Source organism: Bombina bombina, chromosome 8 (assembly GCF_027579735.1).
Source record: "Bombina bombina isolate aBomBom1 chromosome 8, aBomBom1.pri, whole genome shotgun sequence".
NCBI classification, from domain to species: Eukaryota; Metazoa; Chordata; class Amphibia; order Anura; family Bombinatoridae; genus Bombina; species Bombina bombina.
The window spans coordinates 304,644,994-304,664,662 of NC_069506.1; the positions used below are offsets into that span (position 1 = coordinate 304,644,994).

The 19,669-nt window shown below is 38.5% G+C and overlaps 1 protein-coding gene across 1 annotated transcript in view; it reads right to left on the reverse strand.

Annotated features, from left to right (window-relative positions):
• Positions 1-19,669, reverse strand: part of SNX19 (sorting nexin 19) — a 212,328-nt gene that overhangs the window by 120,156 nt on the left and 72,503 nt on the right. The window lies entirely within an intron of this gene.

The window sequence follows — 19,669 nt, forward strand, 5'->3', positions numbered from 1 at the left end:
ATATGGCTGACCTGTGATGTCTCTGCCCTATATTCTAATATTGCACACCATCTGGGTATTCAAGCCATCCAATATTACTTGGAGAGGGACATATACATGCCAGTCAAGCAAAGAGATTTCCTTTTGGAATGCATATCTTTTGTATTAAAAAATAACTACTTCGTATATCAGGAGAAATTTTACTTGCAGATTAGGGGAACGGCCATGGGAACCAGGTTCGCCCCCAGTTTTGCTAATCTCTTTATGGGATTTTTTGAGGAACAATATATATATCCTTCCTCATATGGGGCGAACCTGGTTTTCTATGGCCGCTTCATAGATGACCTGTTGTTCATCTGGGAGGGGGACACATCATTGGCTCAGAAATTTTTGGATAGTCTGAATAACAATTCATTAGGTCTGAACTTCACTTCTAAAATAGATGCGATTAGTATAGAATTTCTGGATCTCATTTTAACATGGGACAGTGTAGGTAACATCTCTACCAAAACTTTTTTTAAGTCGGTGGATGCTAACAGTTATTTGAACTATAAAAGCAACCACCACTTACCGTGGAAGAACAATATCCCTTACAACCAATTCTGTAGGATTCGTAGGAATTGCACAGATTTAGACAGTTTTGATATACAAGCTAATATTTTAAAGAAAAGGTTTGTTGAAAAACATTACCCCACAGATCTTATTGAGACTAGCTACAAGAGAGCAAGAAATAAATGCAGAGAAGATTTCTTTGCCAAGAATAAGGAGACTATACCTATTGGAGGTTCTATTAAAGGGAGTGAGAAAGTCAGATTCATAACACAATTCAATAACAACCATAATAAAATTAAAACTATATTAGGCAAACACTGGCACATTTTGACAGGGGACCCTTTGCTGAGGGAGAGTATAGGTAATACACCTGTCTGTACTTTTAGACGAGCTCCCACGTTAAAGAATGTACTAGCCCCGAGTAAAATAGTAATGAAGAAAAGATCACTGACGAGTAAATTAAGTAGTATAAGAGGTAATAAGTTCCTAGACAAACCAGGTTTTTTTAAGTGCAATAGAGCTAATTGTGGATTATGTCAATACACAAATAGCAAGAGAACTGAATTTGCATCCTATATTAGTAAGGAAAAATGTCATATCAAAACACACTTTACATGTGATTCGGCCTTTGTAGTTTATTTGTTAGAATGCAGCTGTGGGGTCCAGTATGTGGGTAGGACCTCGAGACCCCTCAAAAAAAGATGGGGTGAGCATCTAAGGAATATCAGTAAAAACATTGCCAATCATAGTGTCCCTAGGCATGCTAATACATGCCATACTAATACATCAAATGTGTTTAGCATATTCCCTCTAGAACAAGTGTACCCCAAATGGGGTAGAAACAGATATTTGCATTTAAGACAAAGGGAGACTTTTTGGATCTGGAAGATGCGCACCCTGTCCCCTGGTGGCCTAAACGCTAATATTGATATGGCGGCCTTTAACTAACTGATCTACTATGAGTCATTCTGTATTTAGTTCAATATAGGACTTTAATACCCACCCCTGATATATAGGCTCCACACTGATATTATTATACTGCTAGACACATTATAACCCTATTGTTATTATCCTCCTTCATTGATGTGAGATTACCATCTAGCTTTAATTTGACCCTTTTCATCTAATACACTAGGTATATGTTAGCTAAATAATTTTACTATAATTATAAGCACTATATTATGAGGAATAATGAACATCATCAAGTGATCAAACTATAGTCCACATACAGCAAACCCAACACTTAGTACCTAATTCGAGGTCATTTTAATTAGTATTTTCATTTAGATTTGTAGGACTGGGTTCCTGACTCCTGTTAGCATCAACATGTATATGTGGTTATAAAATTTAATGTATTTTGATTTACAATATATCGTTACTATTTATATGAATGTCACGTTATGTACCTCTAAATAAGTAAAACCAGTTTGAGTCTAGGCACCTTATAGAAACAACATGATTAATGTCCATTAAGGAGCTAACACAGTTATTACAAGTCCTTATAACTAGACAGTCAGGTTGGATTGGGTTCTAAATCCTTTTCATACACCCTAGCTAAGTTTTTTATATTAATCACTCTGTCTAGGGTTAAGCAATTTTCTCTCTGATCATGTAGACGAATATTGATTTATCTAATACTGTCATTTTTAACCAAATTATGGAATTAATCGTATCTTTGGGGAGAGACGTATTATACTTCTAATATATTTTTTTACATATAGGTTACTATATTCATAGTTTGCATTTTACATGTAAGATCTCTCCTATATCCATGCAATTAACCATCTGTATGTGAACCAATTTTATGAAGAGTTAATGACTTCATGAACGTTAGTAATAGTATGTATGTATACATAGCGAGTGGGTGTGCCCAATCTGGTAGTTTGTATATTTACACATTTTATTGATATGTTTTTATATATATTTTTATATACATGTATATATTTTTTTTAGATAATATTTTTTCTTGTACATTATCTGATCATCAGATTTATTGATTACCATGGCCCGGTGTGGCTTTTAAAACTGTGTGGGCTATTTGTTAAAACCACACTGAGTAATTCCCCAATACACTCGTAATTATGGAGGTGTGTGATTACAAGCACCTCATTGGTTAGTTTACGCCAATGGAACTCCCAGTATGGGGACACACCCACGTACATGCGCAGTATGCATTTGGAGACGCTGTATTACTGATATAAGTTCGTGGTTTTTATGTGTTTTATTATACACTTATGCACCTGAGGAAACGGTCACGTACAGACCGAGAAACGTTGTGTAAATAAAGTCTTTTTTTGATTTTATTACTGCAGCCACGAACTTTCTTTTCTGATATTTTTAATGGCAACATTGTAGTTTGTTACCACCGTCACAAACCACTTTTATCCTTGCTGTATCACCTCTCACCGGAGAGCACGGATTCTAACTGGATAGCTGGATTTGGGGAAACCGCAAGAGAGTCCTATTGGAATACTGGCTGGGAGCCACAACCACTAGCGGAGCCATCTTAATCGGTAGAGACAAGCGGAACCTTACCACCACAGTGGAGTGGGAGTTAGCTGGACAACTCTGAGAGTCCAGGAGGCACCTGTGACACTTCTCAAGTGTCTTTCATCCTGTGAGTACCTGGTATTATTTACTAAGCGTGTTCCATCCCATTGGTAACCGCACTATGTTGGCGCCTTCTTTTATCTTTTTTTCTATTTAGTATCCACCCCTGGGTCACCAACAGGGATCTTTTGGAGAAGAGCCTGCCTACTGTGATTTGGACATTACGCCCATCATATATGTAACACTTTGAACTTTGATCATTGGGACTTTTTCACTATAATATTTTACAATTCTATCACATTGCTGTGTTTATTATTTACAGTGCCCTTGCAGTTTTATCACCTTATTATTTTGGGGTGTTTGCTGCAAAGACACCACTATATTATGTTATCACTTTTAATATCTAAGAAGAATTCATTTGTTTCTTAAGAATCATTTGTATCCTAATATAATTTGAATGGGGTATTTTTCTATAACGAGTTGTATCGTATAGTTATATATTTAGATTTTTAACACTGTGATTGTGTCTCACTGTCATACAGACAGTGGATTTTCAGACCATTGGCGCACTAATTATATACTAGCACTTTTTTGATCAATTTTTTTTGGGAATCGATTAGGTTGCGACTAGGTTTGAATATTTTAATTACTTCACAATAGTTCACTTTCGATCACCCACTATTATATATCACTAGAGTATTGTGGGTAACATTGAATACATTACAAAATTATATATTTTATATACACTTCTCATATAATTATTTATTTGATTCACTTCATTAGATAATTTTATCACATTATAATTATTGACACTTTTTTTATTTAGTACACTTATTATTCCCTATCAGAATTTATCACTTAGTAGTACAATGCAGAGCAAAGATCAAAGGATCAACAATAGAAAAGCCCTAAGCTGCAATGATAATACTATAGATATGTGTAATGAATCCACCAGTGATCTATCTATGGTTCAATTATTTCACAAATTAGAGGAAGCACTTAAGAACGAACATAGACACTGGTGGGATATAGATACACTTCGTAAATATAAAGAAAAAGGGCATATACCAAGGGGTCTAAGGATATCCAAACAGTGTTCTTTTAAACATGATCCGGAACTTACTACCAAATGGCTTAGTATTTTAACTGAATGTTCTTTTAAACTTATAGATCTTTTAATTGAATTTCGGGAGACCCTTTTGAATAAAGTAGAGACAGAGATAGAGGAAATCCAAAATTGTTTACTTAAGTTTGAGTCTAATACAGATTATGCTAAATTTACCCAAGAGGTACAGGAGAAATCTGATGTATTCCAAAAGAAAATTATATCCACTAAAATTAAAAAGTTAGCGAGGGATGAACAAGACTATTTAGAGGATAAAGTATATGACTCACACTCTAGGAATAAATTAGAAGATTCTGACAATCAGGAGCCTGTCTCGAATGCAATTGGACCAGACACCTGGGTTAAAGTTGATTACAAAAAACCCAAGGACAAAAAGAAAAATGTCCAATTTAGGAATAATAATTTTATTAGAAATAGAAAGAATTCTGCTAGCAATAGTAATTTTATATCCAATCATTCTGTGGGTAACAGTAATTATCTCTCCAACTATGGGAATCAAGTCTCCCACCATGAGAGAGGGGATGATAATTATAATTATAGTTATAAACAAAACTTTAGTTACACGCCCAGAAACGAGTTTAATAGAGATTGGAGACATTGGTCCAATAGGGACCACCAAAATGAATTTGGCCACCATCACTATAGATCTCATCGATTCCCAGACAACACAAGGGATCCAAACACATATACCCCTAGAAATAACCACCATAATGACACTAGAAGCCATATGACAAACAATAGCAATTTTGTACAAAGACAAGAGAGGGAACCCATGAGTAGCCCGCAGGTTTTTCATCAGGCACAGAGATTACCCTACAACTCCCCGCAGGTAAGACACACACCGATACGATTAAAACAGCTAGAGAGGGGCCCAGAAAGAGAGATTGCAACAACTACCCCGAAAAAAAGATCATACGCCAACGTGGCAGCAGAGGGAGAGCTAAGTCATCCCAAAAGGAGAAATTTAAACGAATGAGGGAGAACATCTTTAATCTTTCTGATCATGTTTTAACTAATGAGGAGGTGGGAGTTTTAAATAGAGGGCTCTCTTTCTGTCCTTCTAGAAATCACAATTTGTTCGAATTATTTGTAGATTTAAATAAATTTGTGCGAAAATTGTCGATCCAAAGATATTTCTGTGACAAGAAGCTCAAAGGTACTGGTCATGCACCAATTCTAACGAATGAAATGACAGAAAGGCCCTTGACAGATATTATCTATTTTGAGCCTGAGATATTATGTGATGAATTATTTGAGAATTACTTACATTCTGATTTGACCCCTAAATCCAACTTTAATCCTCCTTGTACAGGAACTAGTCTAGAAATATTTCAAAATCTAGTTTTGGAAGAATTTGGCAAACTTTCTGAAAAAAATATTAAGAATCCAAATTTGAATGCTTATGAATTAACAGCTTTATCTAGACTAGCAGCCAACAAAAATATAGCAATTAGACAAGCGGACAAGGGAGGTGGGATAGTCATCCAGAATATTAAGGATTATATCAAAGAAGCTGATCGTATTCTTTTAGACACAGAATATTACAAATTATTAACATACAATCCCACAGCAAAATTTCTAACTAACTTGATTAAAATGGTTGATGCAGGCTGGTTAGAGGGAATACTTACTAAGAAAGAGAGAGACTATTTAATACCCTATGCACCAAATATGGCATATTACTATCACCTCCCAAAGATACATAAGAGTATGGTGGACCCTCCGGGGAGGCCCATCATATCAGGAATCGATAATTTAACCTGTAATTTATCCGAATATGTGGATTCCTTTTTAAAAAAATCTGTGATTACTTTAAAATCCTACATAAAAGATACACCAGACTTAATATATAAGTTATCACACATAAAGAAAGAGGGAAGAAATTTGATATGGCTGACCTGTGATGTCTCTGCCCTATATTCTAATATTGCACACCATCTGGGTATTCAAGCCATCCAATATTACTTGGAGAGGGACATATACATGCCAGTCAAGCAAAGAGATTTCCTTTTGGAATGCATATCTTTTGTATTAAAAAATAACTACTTCGTATATCAGGAGAAATTTTACTTGCAGATTAGGGGAACGGCCATGGGAACCAGGTTCGCCCCCAGTTTTGCTAATCTCTTTATGGGATTTTTTGAGGAACAATATATATATCCTTCCTCATATGGGGCGAACCTGGTTTTCTATGGCCGCTTCATAGATGACCTGTTGTTCATCTGGGAGGGGGACACATCATTGGCTCAGAAATTTTTGGATAGTCTGAATAACAATTCATTAGGTCTGAACTTCACTTCTAAAATAGATGCGATTAGTATAGAATTTCTGGATCTCATTTTAACATGGGACAGTGTAGGTAACATCTCTACCAAAACTTTTTTTAAGTCGGTGGATGCTAACAGTTATTTGAACTATAAAAGCAACCACCACTTACCGTGGAAGAACAATATCCCTTACAACCAATTCTGTAGGATTCGTAGGAATTGCACAGATTTAGACAGTTTTGATATACAAGCTAATATTTTAAAGAAAAGGTTTGTTGAAAAACATTACCCCACAGATCTTATTGAGACTAGCTACAAGAGAGCAAGAAATAAATGCAGAGAAGATTTCTTTGCCAAGAATAAGGAGACTATACCTATTGGAGGTTCTATTAAAGGGAGTGAGAAAGTCAGATTCATAACACAATTCAATAACAACCATAATAAAATTAAAACTATATTAGGCAAACACTGGCACATTTTGACAGGGGACCCTTTGCTGAGGGAGAGTATAGGTAATACACCTGTCTGTACTTTTAGACGAGCTCCCACGTTAAAGAATGTACTAGCCCCGAGTAAAATAGTAATGAAGAAAAGATCACTGACGAGTAAATTAAGTAGTATAAGAGGTAATAAGTTCCTAGACAAACCAGGTTTTTTTAAGTGCAATAGAGCTAATTGTGGATTATGTCAATACACAAATAGCAAGAGAACTGAATTTGCATCCTATATTAGTAAGGAAAAATGTCATATCAAAACACACTTTACATGTGATTCGGCCTTTGTAGTTTATTTGTTAGAATGCAGCTGTGGGGTCCAGTATGTGGGTAGGACCTCGAGACCCCTCAAAAAAAGATGGGGTGAGCATCTAAGGAATATCAGTAAAAACATTGCCAATCATAGTGTCCCTAGGCATGCTAATACATGCCATACTAATACATCAAATGTGTTTAGCATATTCCCTCTAGAACAAGTGTACCCCAAATGGGGTAGAAACAGATATTTGCATTTAAGACAAAGGGAGACTTTTTGGATCTGGAAGATGCGCACCCTGTCCCCTGGTGGCCTAAACGCTAATATTGATATGGCGGCCTTTAACTAACTGATCTACTATGAGTCATTCTGTATTTAGTTCAATATAGGACTTTAATACCCACCCCTGATATATAGGCTCCACACTGATATTATTATACTGCTAGACACATTATAACCCTATTGTTATTATCCTCCTTCATTGATGTGAGATTACCATCTAGCTTTAATTTGACCCTTTTCATCTAATACACTAGGTATATGTTAGCTAAATAATTTTACTATAATTATAAGCACTATATTATGAGGAATAATGAACATCATCAAGTGATCAAACTATAGTCCACATACAGCAAACCCAACACTTAGTACCTAATTCGAGGTCATTTTAATTAGTATTTTCATTTAGATTTGTAGGACTGGGTTCCTGACTCCTGTTAGCATCAACATGTATATGTGGTTATAAAATTTAATGTATTTTGATTTACAATATATCGTTACTATTTATATGAATGTCACGTTATGTACCTCTAAATAAGTAAAACCAGTTTGAGTCTAGGCACCTTATAGAAACAACATGATTAATGTCCATTAAGGAGCTAACACAGTTATTACAAGTCCTTATAACTAGACAGTCAGGTTGGATTGGGTTCTAAATCCTTTTCATACACCCTAGCTAAGTTTTTTATATTAATCACTCTGTCTAGGGTTAAGCAATTTTCTCTCTGATCATGTAGACGAATATTGATTTATCTAATACTGTCATTTTTAACCAAATTATGGAATTAATCGTATCTTTGGGGAGAGACGTATTATACTTCTAATATATTTTTTTACATATAGGTTACTATATTCATAGTTTGCATTTTACATGTAAGATCTCTCCTATATCCATGCAATTAACCATCTGTATGTGAACCAATTTTATGAAGAGTTAATGACTTCATGAACGTTAGTAATAGTATGTATGTATACATAGCGAGTGGGTGTGCCCAATCTGGTAGTTTGTATATTTACACATTTTATTGATATGTTTTTATATATATTTTTATATACATGTATATATTTTTTTTAGATAATATTTTTTCTTGTACATTATCTGATCATCAGATTTATTGATTACCATGGCCCGGTGTGGCTTTTAAAACTGTGTGGGCTATTTGTTAAAACCACACTGAGTAATTCCCCAATACACTCGTAATTATGGAGGTGTGTGATTACAAGCACCTCATTGGTTAGTTTACGCCAATGGAACTCCCAGTATGGGGACACACCCACGTACATGCGCAGTATGCATTTGGAGACGCTGTATTACTGATATAAGTTCGTGGTTTTTATGTGTTTTATTATACACTTATGCACCTGAGGAAACGGTCACGTACAGACCGAGAAACGTTGTGTAAATAAAGTCTTTTTTTGATTTTATTACTGCAGCCACGAACTTTCTTTTCTGATATTTTTAATGGCAACATTGTAGTTTGTTACCACCGTCACAAACCACTTTTATCCTTGCTGTATCACCTCTCACCGGAGAGCACGGATTCTAACTGGATAGCTGGATTTGGGGAAACCGCAAGAGAGTCCTATTGGAATACTGGCTGGGAGCCACAACCACTAGCGGAGCCATCTTAATCGGTAGAGACAAGCGGAACCTTACCACCACAGTGGAGTGGGAGTTAGCTGGACAACTCTGAGAGTCCAGGAGGCACCTGTGACACTTCTCAAGTGTCTTTCATCCTGTGAGTACCTGGTATTATTTACTAAGCGTGTTCCATCCCATTGGTAACCGCACTATGTTGGCGCCTTCTTTTATCTTTTTTTCTATTTAGTGCCCACACAACCAACCCTACTCTAAAACCCACCCAATCCCCCCTTAAAAAACCTAACACTATCCCCCTGAAGATCACCCTACCGTGAGACGTCTTCACCTAACCGGGCAGAAGTGGTCCTCCAGACGGGCAGAAGTCTTCATCCAAGCCGGGCAGAAGAGGTCCTCCAAACGGGCAGAAGTCTTCAGCCAGATGGCATCTTCTATCTTCATCCATCCGGCGCGGGTCCATCATCAAGATATCCGACGCGGAGCATCCTCTTCTTTCTACGTCCGACGACTGAATGAAAGTTCCTTTAAATTACGTCATCCAAGATGGCGCCCCTTCAATTCCGATTGGCTGATAGAATTCTATCAGCCAATCGGAATTAAGGTAGAAAAAAATCCTATTGGCTGATGCAATCAGCCAATAGGATTGAGCTCGCATTCTATTGGCTGATTGGAACAGCCAATAGAATGACAGCTCAATCCTATTGGCTGATTGCATCAGCCAATAGGATTTTTTCTACCTTAATTCCGATTAGCTGATAGAATTCTATCAGCCAATAGGAATTGAAGGGACGCCATCTTGGATGACGTCATTTAAAGGAACCTTCATTCAGTCGTTGGACGAAGAAAGAAGAGGATGCTCCACGTCGGATGAAGATAGAAGATGCCGACTGGATGAAGACTTCTGCCCGTCTGGAGGACCTCTTCTGCCCGGCTTGGATGAAGACTTCTGCCCGTCTGGAGGACCTCTTCTGCCCGGCTTGGATGAAGACTTCTGCCCGTCTGGAGGACCACTTCTGCCCGGTTGGGTGAAGACGTCTCAGGGTAGGGTGATCTTCAAGGGGTTAGTGTTAGGCTTTTTTAAGGGGGATTGGGTGGGTTTTATAGTAGGGTTGGTTGTGAGGGTGGTGGGTTTTAATGATGGGGGGGATTGTACTTTTTTTTTCAGGTAAAAGAGCTGATTACTTTGGGGCAATGCCCTGCAAAAGGCCCTTTTAAGGGCTATTTGTAATTTAGTGTAAAGTATGGCTTTTTTTATTTTGGGGGGCTTTTTATTTTGTTAGGGGGATTAGAGTAGGTGTAATTAGTTTAAAATTCTTGTAATTATTTTATTATTTTCTGTAATTTAGTGTTTGTTTTTTACGTACTTTAGACATTTTTTTTAAAATTGTAATTAAATGTATTTAGTTTAGGTAATTAATTTAATTATAGTGTAGTGTTAGGTGTAATTGTAACTTAGGTTAGGATTAATTTTACAGGTAAATTTGTCTTTATTTTAACTAGGTAGCTATTAAATAGTTAATAACTATTTAATAACTATTGTACCTAGTTAAAATAAATACAAAGTTGCCTATAAAATAAAAAAAAACCCCTAAGCTAGCTACATTGTAACTATTAGTTATATTGTAGCTAGCTTATGGTTTATTTTATAGGTAAGTATTTAGTTTTAAATAGGAATGATTTAGCTAATTATAGTAATTTAATTTACATTTATTGTAATTATATTTAAGTTAGGGGGGTTAGGGTTAGACTTAGATTGAGGGGTTAATACATTTAATATAGTGGCGGCGAAGTTGGGGGCGGAAGATTAGGGGTTAATAAATGTAGGTAGGTGTCGGCGATGTTAGGGAAGGCAGATTAGGGGTTAATAATATTTAAATAGTGTTTGCGATGCGGGAGTGCGGCAGTTTAGTGGTTAATATGTTTATTATAGTGGCGGCGATGTCCGGTTCGGCAGATTAGGGGTTAAAAAAATTATTTTAGTGTTTGCGATGTGGGGGGGCCTCGGTTTAGGGGTTAATATGTAGTTTATGGGTGTTAGTGTACTTTTTAGCACTTTAGTTAAGAGTTTTATGCTACGGCGTTGTAATGTAAAACTCCTAACTACTGACTTTAGAATGCGGTACCAGTCTTGACAGGAGAGGCTGTACCGCTCACTTTTTGTCAGAATCGTAATACCGGCACTATGCAAGTCCCATTGAAAATATGGGATACGCAATTGACGTAAGTGGATATGCTGTATTTCCGAGTCTGGCCAAAAAAGTGAGCGGTGAGCCTGTCATTTCAAGACTCGTAATACCAGCGGGCGTTAAAAAAGCAGCGTTGGGACCTCTCAACGCTGCTTTTTAACCCTAACGCAAAACTCGTAATCTAGGTGTATGTCTTTAGAAGCAATACACACCACTGCAGCATGGTGTGCCCTCACAGAATATGTGTGCATGTTTGTGCACTGTTCTAAGGAATCACAGTCTAAAGTTACAGAATTACACTTTTTACCTCTCTTGGGAGTGTGGGACAAGCATAACTCTTACACAAAAGAAATAGGTTTTATACAGCAAAGTTAACTAATTACAGTATATTGCAATACTGTTTCATTTTCAATAATTTCATTAATTTTATTCTTGTACTGTCACTTTTATACAAATATATGCTTAAAGTGTCATAAAACATGTTGAGATATGTGCATATCCTAAAAGGGCTAATTAAGTAAAAATAGTTTGCATAAAAAAATTGTATAAAAATTGCTGGCAAGTATTTTAAAATCATTTTCAAAGATAAGCAAAATTATTTACATAACCATGCTGTCTGGATTAGTCTGATCCACCCCCTCCTTATCAGTGTTTAGCATCAGAAACACAGGCATTGTATTTCACAGCAGCTTATTTGCTTATAGGCATGCTGCAGCAGATAATCACTTTGCACTTCTGCATTCTACCAAAGCAACAGTATATATAGATACAGTCATAGAAGGAAATGTGTGGGGGAAGTTAGAGCTGTACTATTAGGAAACTTAAAAGAAAGGGTTAAAATGGTGAGGCACTGCAGTATAAATTTGCAGGTAAAGTAATTAAAGTACATATTATTATATTTTGTCTGTATCCCAACTTGTTTTATGTCCCTTTAACCGCTGCAAAAAGCTAGCTGGACACATCAAGTGAGCCAATGACAAGAGTCATATGTGTGTAGCCACCAATTACCAGCTTGCCCCCAGCAGTGAACTGCTGCTCCTGAGATTATCTAGGAAAAGAGAGATCAGGACCCAAAAAGCTAGAAATGGTGTGTAGCAATCTATGTCTGTTACTTGCACATCATGATTGTCACTATCACTACTAGTGTCTTTATAACCAGCATTTAAAACTGGTTTGCGGAATTGTGTTTTCAAACGGAACCTATTGCAATCTGTTTCCATCCTCACCACTGCTAAACCATCTGAAAGCCATTTGTATGAAGGCATGATGAGCATACTGGGCAAGTTTACTTATTTAAAGGTTTTTGGGTTAGGCATGATCTACATCTGAAAACAAGAAGACAACTACGGGTTTCTAATACAAGGACTTCTAACATCATCTTACACTGGATTTTAACAGCACTAAAACTATAAAGGATTAAACTGCTCCACTGCAATATTGTATTTGCAAAGAAGATATTAAAATGAGATTGCACCTTTGTGGCCGAGTTTTAATAGGGAATACGCCTTTGTGAGCAAAGTCTGAACATGTTTACAGCAGTGCGTTTTACAGTGCTCAAGCCTTTTTCTAGCTGAATACTATACAGAGTAATAGAACTGCACAACATCAGTGAAATAAGCAGATACACAAGTATCCTCCTGTACACAGAAAGAAAAGCACTCTACCAGGAACCAACAACAGCTCAGTAGCTTGTTCTATGGCGAGTAACCACCTAGGAGCCCCCTCTACACTAATTAAGCCTCTGTTATTAAGCAGGTCTCTTAAAAATAAAACAAGTTCCATTAAATTAAAGGGGCATAGAACCCATTATTAAATGTATTTTATACCTAAGCAATTAAACAATACATTGCTAAAGGTCTGTAATTAAACTGCATCAGCATTTAAATGTGACTGTAAAAACCTTGTAATTATAAGATAGTTCTGCAATCTCTTGCAATAAATTAACATTAAACCCCACCCACCACTTGCCTTACATGGAGGAGCCAATCAGAACTCATTACTGAAGTTGGACCACCTAGACACTGCCATTGTTTTGCAGTTCTTTATTTTATAATCTTTGCTGAAGCCAATCAGTACAGCTATACTGCAGCTTTCAGTGTTTGAAGCTTCCATTTGTCCTTCTAGTTGTCAGAACTGGAAAAGCTTCATTTTCAGACTTAAAAAGCCCACATTTATATTTCATGACCCAGATATAACATTTTATACAACTTTCCAGTTGACTTCTATTATAAATGTTGCTTCATTCTCTTGATATAATTTGTTAAAGATGCAGCACTGCACTACTGGGAGATAGCTGGGCACATCAGGTGAGTCAATGACAAGAGGCATATATGTGCAGCCACCAATTATGAGCCTACCAATTATGCTTTTCAACAAAGGATACAAATAAATAAAAGCAAATTACATAATACAAGTACATTGGAAAGTTACAATTGCATCTGAAATATGAAAGTTTAAAGGGACAGTAAAGTCAAAACTAAACAGGAAAAAGGAACAAAATAAATAATAAAACAAATATATTGCTAAGGTCTTTTACTATGCAGAACTGAACATTTTATATTTAAATCTCCAAATGTTTACTGTTCAATTATTCTGCCATTTTTTTAGCAAACGCTGCATTGTTTTCCAGTCGATGGATGTGCCCTTTTAAAACCCTCTAAGGTAAATCACAGACACATATAAAGGATCCATAAAAGTGGCCAAACGACTAAGTAGCAGGGATAGAGGCAAAATAAATAATGAAAATGCATGTTTTTTTTTATTAGTCATAATTAAACATTTTGGGCTAGATTACAAGGGGAGAGCTAATTTATCCCACACCCGCAAACGGGTGAATTACAAGTGGCTGGTTATTGCGAGATTGCAGTAGCAATTAGCGCTCAGAAAATTAACCAGAGATCATATCTCTGGATAATTTTCTAGAAGTGCCCCAAATGATGTCCCAAATAGAGGGTCTTTTCTTCATAAATGGAAAGAGTCCACAGCTGCATTCATTACTTTTGGGAATTCAGAACCTGGCCACCAGGAGAAGGCAAAAACACCCCAGCCAAAGGATTAAATACCTCCCCCACTTCCCTCATCCCCCAGTAATTCTTTGCCTTTTGTCCCATGAGGTTGGCAGAGAAGTGTCAGAAGTTTTCGATAGTCTCTTATGGAGGGTAGTACTCTTCGGCATGGGACTGGAGTTTTAAGTAGTCCTGTCAGCCTCTCAGTGAGAGCATGGGTGAAAGTTAGTCCGGAGAGGCAGGGAGAGTCTGTCTGCAAAACCATCCGACTCATATTAACAGCTCCACAAGCAATCAGCGTTGACGAGTTTCGCTGCCTTCTTTTTTCTCTCAAGTCCATGGCAGAAGCGATGCTACCATCTGTCACACTTGAAGGGCCGTGTTCCTGTTCCACGGCATAGATTCCAGTAAGATCATTTAATTTTACTTTCATTATGGATGTATTGTAATTACAACTATTTATCCGTGAGGGGCTATAACCTTTCGGGGATAACTTTAACATAGGGTCTCAGTGAGGCTCCTTTTTGTATCTCGGAATCAAGTGTTAAAGGGACAGTCAAGTCCAAAAAAAACTTTCATGTTTCAAATAGGGCATATAATTTTAAACAACTCTCCAATTTACTTTTATCACCAATTTAGCTTTGTTCTCTTGGTATTCTTAGTTGAAAGCTAAACCTTGGAAGGTTCATATGATAATTTCTAAGCCCTGGAAGGCCACCTCTTATCACATGCTTTTTTATTTGCTTTTCACAACAGGGGAGAGCTAGTTCATGTAAACCATATAGGATAACATTGTGAGCACGCCCGTGGATTGTGGAAGACACTGCACTAATTGGCTAAATTGAAAGTCAATAGATAATAAATAAAATGTCATGTGATCAGGGGGCTGTCCGAAGATGCTTAGATACAAGGTAATCACAGAGGTAAAAATTGTATTAATATAACAGTGTTGGTTATGCAAAACTGGGGAATGGTTAATAAAGGGATTATCTCTCTTTTTAAACAACAAAAATTCGGGTGTTGACTGTTCCTTTAATATCTCCTGAGGGGGGTTTATAATTATGTTTGTTATGTGATTTTGTCTGCTACTGTGTAGTGTTGCTTCGGCTCATGGCTATTTTGGAACATAACGGCCTATGTCTAGTGACACGGCCTTTACGGTCGGGCGTGCTTTTGCATGGACTGCACGGTTTACCTTGTGACCAGGCGTGGCCACATTTTGGCTTTACATTTCCGCATTCCTGACCGTGTGGCGACGGAGAAATCCTGGTCCGCTGGTGTCTGGTTCATTTTTTATTCAATATGGAGGATTCTGATTTTTTTTTTTATAGCAATGTTTAATATGCAAACTAACATTCACATAGCAGCTTTTATTGACAAGCATGCTATAGATAAAACTTTATTGTACAAATACAAGAGTAACACAGGGTTAAACAAATCCTGTTACACTGCGGATCTGTCCGTTCTTCCTGGGCGATAACCTACATATTGCCTTACCTAAAGTTCATGTTGATGTGGATGTTTACTTAGGGAACCTTCAACTCTGGAATTGATACTCGCGATTTTGTGGTCGCACTGTTTACTTTGAGGACGTAATAGTCTTATGTTCTGTCTGACTGTTCTTTATCCCTACATCTTGGTGGAGACTCAATGTGGCCATGACAGTGCTGGGGCCCTTGGGTTCAGGCTGGTCCTGACTGGGTACAAATCCTTCTGTCTTTGAGGCCTAGTTCAGACACGTGGCGCCTTTTTATGTCCGGCTGGTATGGTGAGGGCGCCTAGTGATCACAATATGATTTGTGTTGTTTACTTGCTATTTTACAAGCTTCAACTTGCTTCCTGAGAGGACTTGATGGTCCGTGGTTGCTTAGGGGCATGGGGGATTGGTTCAGTCCTTATTCGCCTTTCAATCTAGTGGGCCGGGACTTCGTTGAGATCCGCGGTGACATGCTCAGTCTTTCCCGATTTTTCTGGGAACTAGAGTGTTCCTTCCCGTTGTGTGTAGGAGGCTTGGAGGATTTATGTCCTTCATACCACTGTTCTTATTGTTTTGCCTTCATGGTCTCTTTGGAAGTGTCCTTTTAGGTGCTCTCTTCCTTTGGGTTGAGACTTTCTTGACTTTGTCTGGTTTTTCTGGCGGCTTTGGCCACTTAATTAGGAAGTGAAGGCTGTGAGGCTCTGTCGTCCTTCGAGAGTTAGTCGTCTCCATATGAGGGGCGATAGAAGGTGTTGTCTCTTTTTCCAAGCTTTTTGCTTAGGGATGTTTTTCTGCCTGAGTTTGGGATGCTTTGCATTCTTCTCCCTTGGGTGTGGTCTCTGGAGCGTTAATCTGAAAGGATTATGGAGACTAGCCTTTCTTTTCTACTCTCTTTCGGGTGACTCTGCTCTTGTTCTAATTTCCCTTTGTGCTGCCCTTGGGGCCTTTGGGCTCTAGAGAAATTGCTTAACTTTGTTGCGGCCTAGCACCTTGGGGGGGGTGTTGATCTCCGGCCAAGGGTGTTCTCTTCCCTTGGGCTGGGAATTACGAGTGAGTCCTATACCCGTTCTCCAGGTTCCCCAGTTATCATCCCCTGTTAGCTCTGATTGCTTCAGACAGGGTATCTTGTGTTCCCTGGGGGTGTCGTTCATTCTAGGACAATTCTGGGTCCCGGGTCCAGGGTTCTTGTCTTGGATCCTTCTTGGATGTCTGGAGACTTATGATCCTATGGACTGGTTCAGGACGACCCAGTTTTTTCAGGGATCCAATGTTGCGACATAGGGGCTAGCTCATTGGGCTTGCAAGCAGGAAGACCAGAGTTCACATCCATCTTCGGGTACTGGTTATAAACTTTAAGTCCTGACTTGTACTTCGGACGGAATGTGCTCCTCTTCATGGGGAGTTTTTCTCTTCAGTGGTGTCTGGATGATTTTTTCATTCGGTCCGTATACTATGGCTTCATGTCTTGGGGACATGTACGCTGTTCTTATCTGTGCCCTTCCCTTTTGAGGGGATAGTTTGTCTTCCTTATGAGCTGAGGTTTCCTATTTCTGGAGGGTCATGGTCCTGCCCTGTGTGTACGAGGTTGGATCAGGTGGCTTATTTCTGTAAGGGGCAGCATCTGCTGCTCTGTGGGCTCTGTTCCACCTGTTGGAAATTGATCTCTCTACTAAGAGACTGAGTTGTGACAGGTCTTCCTACAGATCTATTGCACTTTTCTCTGTTCCAGGTCCTATGGGGTTCTCCTTGGGAGTGCCTTATTTTGGAGGAGCAGATAGGGTTGGCACCCGAACTCTGTTGGGGTGGGTGTGTCCCTGCTTTTTCTTTCCATTCCCTGGGGGCTTGTGGTTGGGGTCTATCAGACATGTCTGTCGCTTGGGCTGGTCCGGAGCAGGATCTGAGTTCTGGTGCTCTGCTATTTCGTCCTCAGAGCATTCGAGATACGGTAAGTCTTTTTGAGGTTTCTCCCTTCTCCACGTTCAAGATTTGTGGGAAGGACTGGCGACTCAGATAGCCTGCAAAGATATCCGCTAGTTAGTGGATATTTAGCAATCTGAAGGATCCTATCTTCAGCTGCTTTCTACTTGCCCTGCAAGTATTTAAGTTTCAGAGTCATTTCTAGATGACTGCAGCGTGCAGTGTTTTTGCTTCAGGTGTTGTTCGTCAGACCTATCTGAGCTTGCTGAATGAGGTTTCGTTTCTGAATATTTCAGTATTCTGAGCTACCTTTTTGTGACTTGGGGATCTTCATCTTCATTTGCTTCTAGGGTGTGGTTGCACTGTGTTAGGGGAAGATCCTCTCTTTGTTTCAGATTCCCGGCCTAAACCGTGGTTTCTGTATTTCTGGGGTCTGGGCGTTGCCTCTCCTTGTTACTATGAGACTGGTTGGGTCTCTGTTAGCCTGACCCGGTTTCTTGGGTTTTTTTGCTCTGTGTTTGTGCTCTTTTTAGGTTTTTTTTCTGGAGTTCCTTATGCTCAGCTAGCTCAGCATACTAATGCACTGTGGCTACTCTGCACTGTAATAAACCGAGGGTTGCAAGTTCAAACCCCGGAGAGGTCTAATCAGCCTTTTCTCCTTTCGAGGCTGATAAAATGAGCAGCACCTTGAGTCCCTTAAGGGGGATTAGCTGCGCTTTACAAGTACAATCATGTTTTCTCTGTGTCTTTTCTTCTTTGTGGAAGAATACGGTAGTTTGTTCCCTTTCTTTAGTAAGGGGTGTGTTGTTTGAAGACCGACTGCTGGATGACGGTGCATCTTGGAGGCTGTTGACTCAGTCGAGTCTAGTCCCTGCGGTCTCTAGCAAGGCTTGTGGACTGTCTGCGAATCAGTGTCCTTGGGCCTTTTCCTTTTTTCAAAGTTGTTCTCGGCTTTGTACAAAGCCGGATTTTGTTGGCTAGGGGTTTTCAGGCCTGGTGCCCTCAGAATAGGCCGCCTCTTGTACCCTCCCGTTTTTGCATTCAGTGTCCTCTATAGCTTGGGTATTGTTTTCCCAAAAGTAATGAATGCATCTGTTGACTCTTTCCACTTATGAAGAAAAACTTAAATTATGCTTACCTGATAATTTTCTTTTTTTCAGATGGAAAGAGTCCACATCTTACCGCCCGTATTTTTTCTGTGGGGCGTCTGTAAATTTTGTTCTTCTGGCACCTTTTCACCCTATTTTTTCTACTGTTCCTTGTTCCCTGGGCAGAATGACTGGGGGATGAGGGAAGTGGGGGAGGTATTTAAGCCGTTGGCTGGGGTGTCTTTGCCTCCCCCTGGTGACCAGGTTCTGAATTCCCAAAAGTAATGAATGCAGCTGTGGACTCTTTCCATCTGAAGAAAAGAAAATTATCAGGTAAGCATAATTTAAGTTTTTATGTTTTTATAAAAAAAATGTAGCATTTTTTTTCATAAAAAAATAATACTGCACTAGGCAGTTTTAAGGGGTTAAAAGCTGGCGGATGTGGGATGTTTGGGGGAAAAAAAGTCACGAAAAAGTGCCTTTACATTGCAGTCTACGGGAACTGTTTGTTCCATGTCAATATATATGTATATGCTTATATACATATATATTTATGTGTTGAGGTCGTGTTCACATTGCACCTAACTCGTAATACCAGCGCACATTAGCGTGCACTGGTATTATCTAGTTGAGCACAAATATCGCTTTACAGTAAGCAATATTTTGCGCTAAACTCAATCTGGCCCTTCACTGGAAATTCAATATTGACTTTTATGTCCCTTTAACTCTCTCCATCTCTATGCCTTTAATGCACATTTTAAGCTTCCTGTGTTGATAAATAAACTGGTTAAGTAAAAGCTGTGTGTAACTAGAAACTGGCTTACTGTGCTCAGCCTTAAAGTATAGATTGCTGCTTGATGACTACACATTACAGTCTTCTATATGTAGTGACT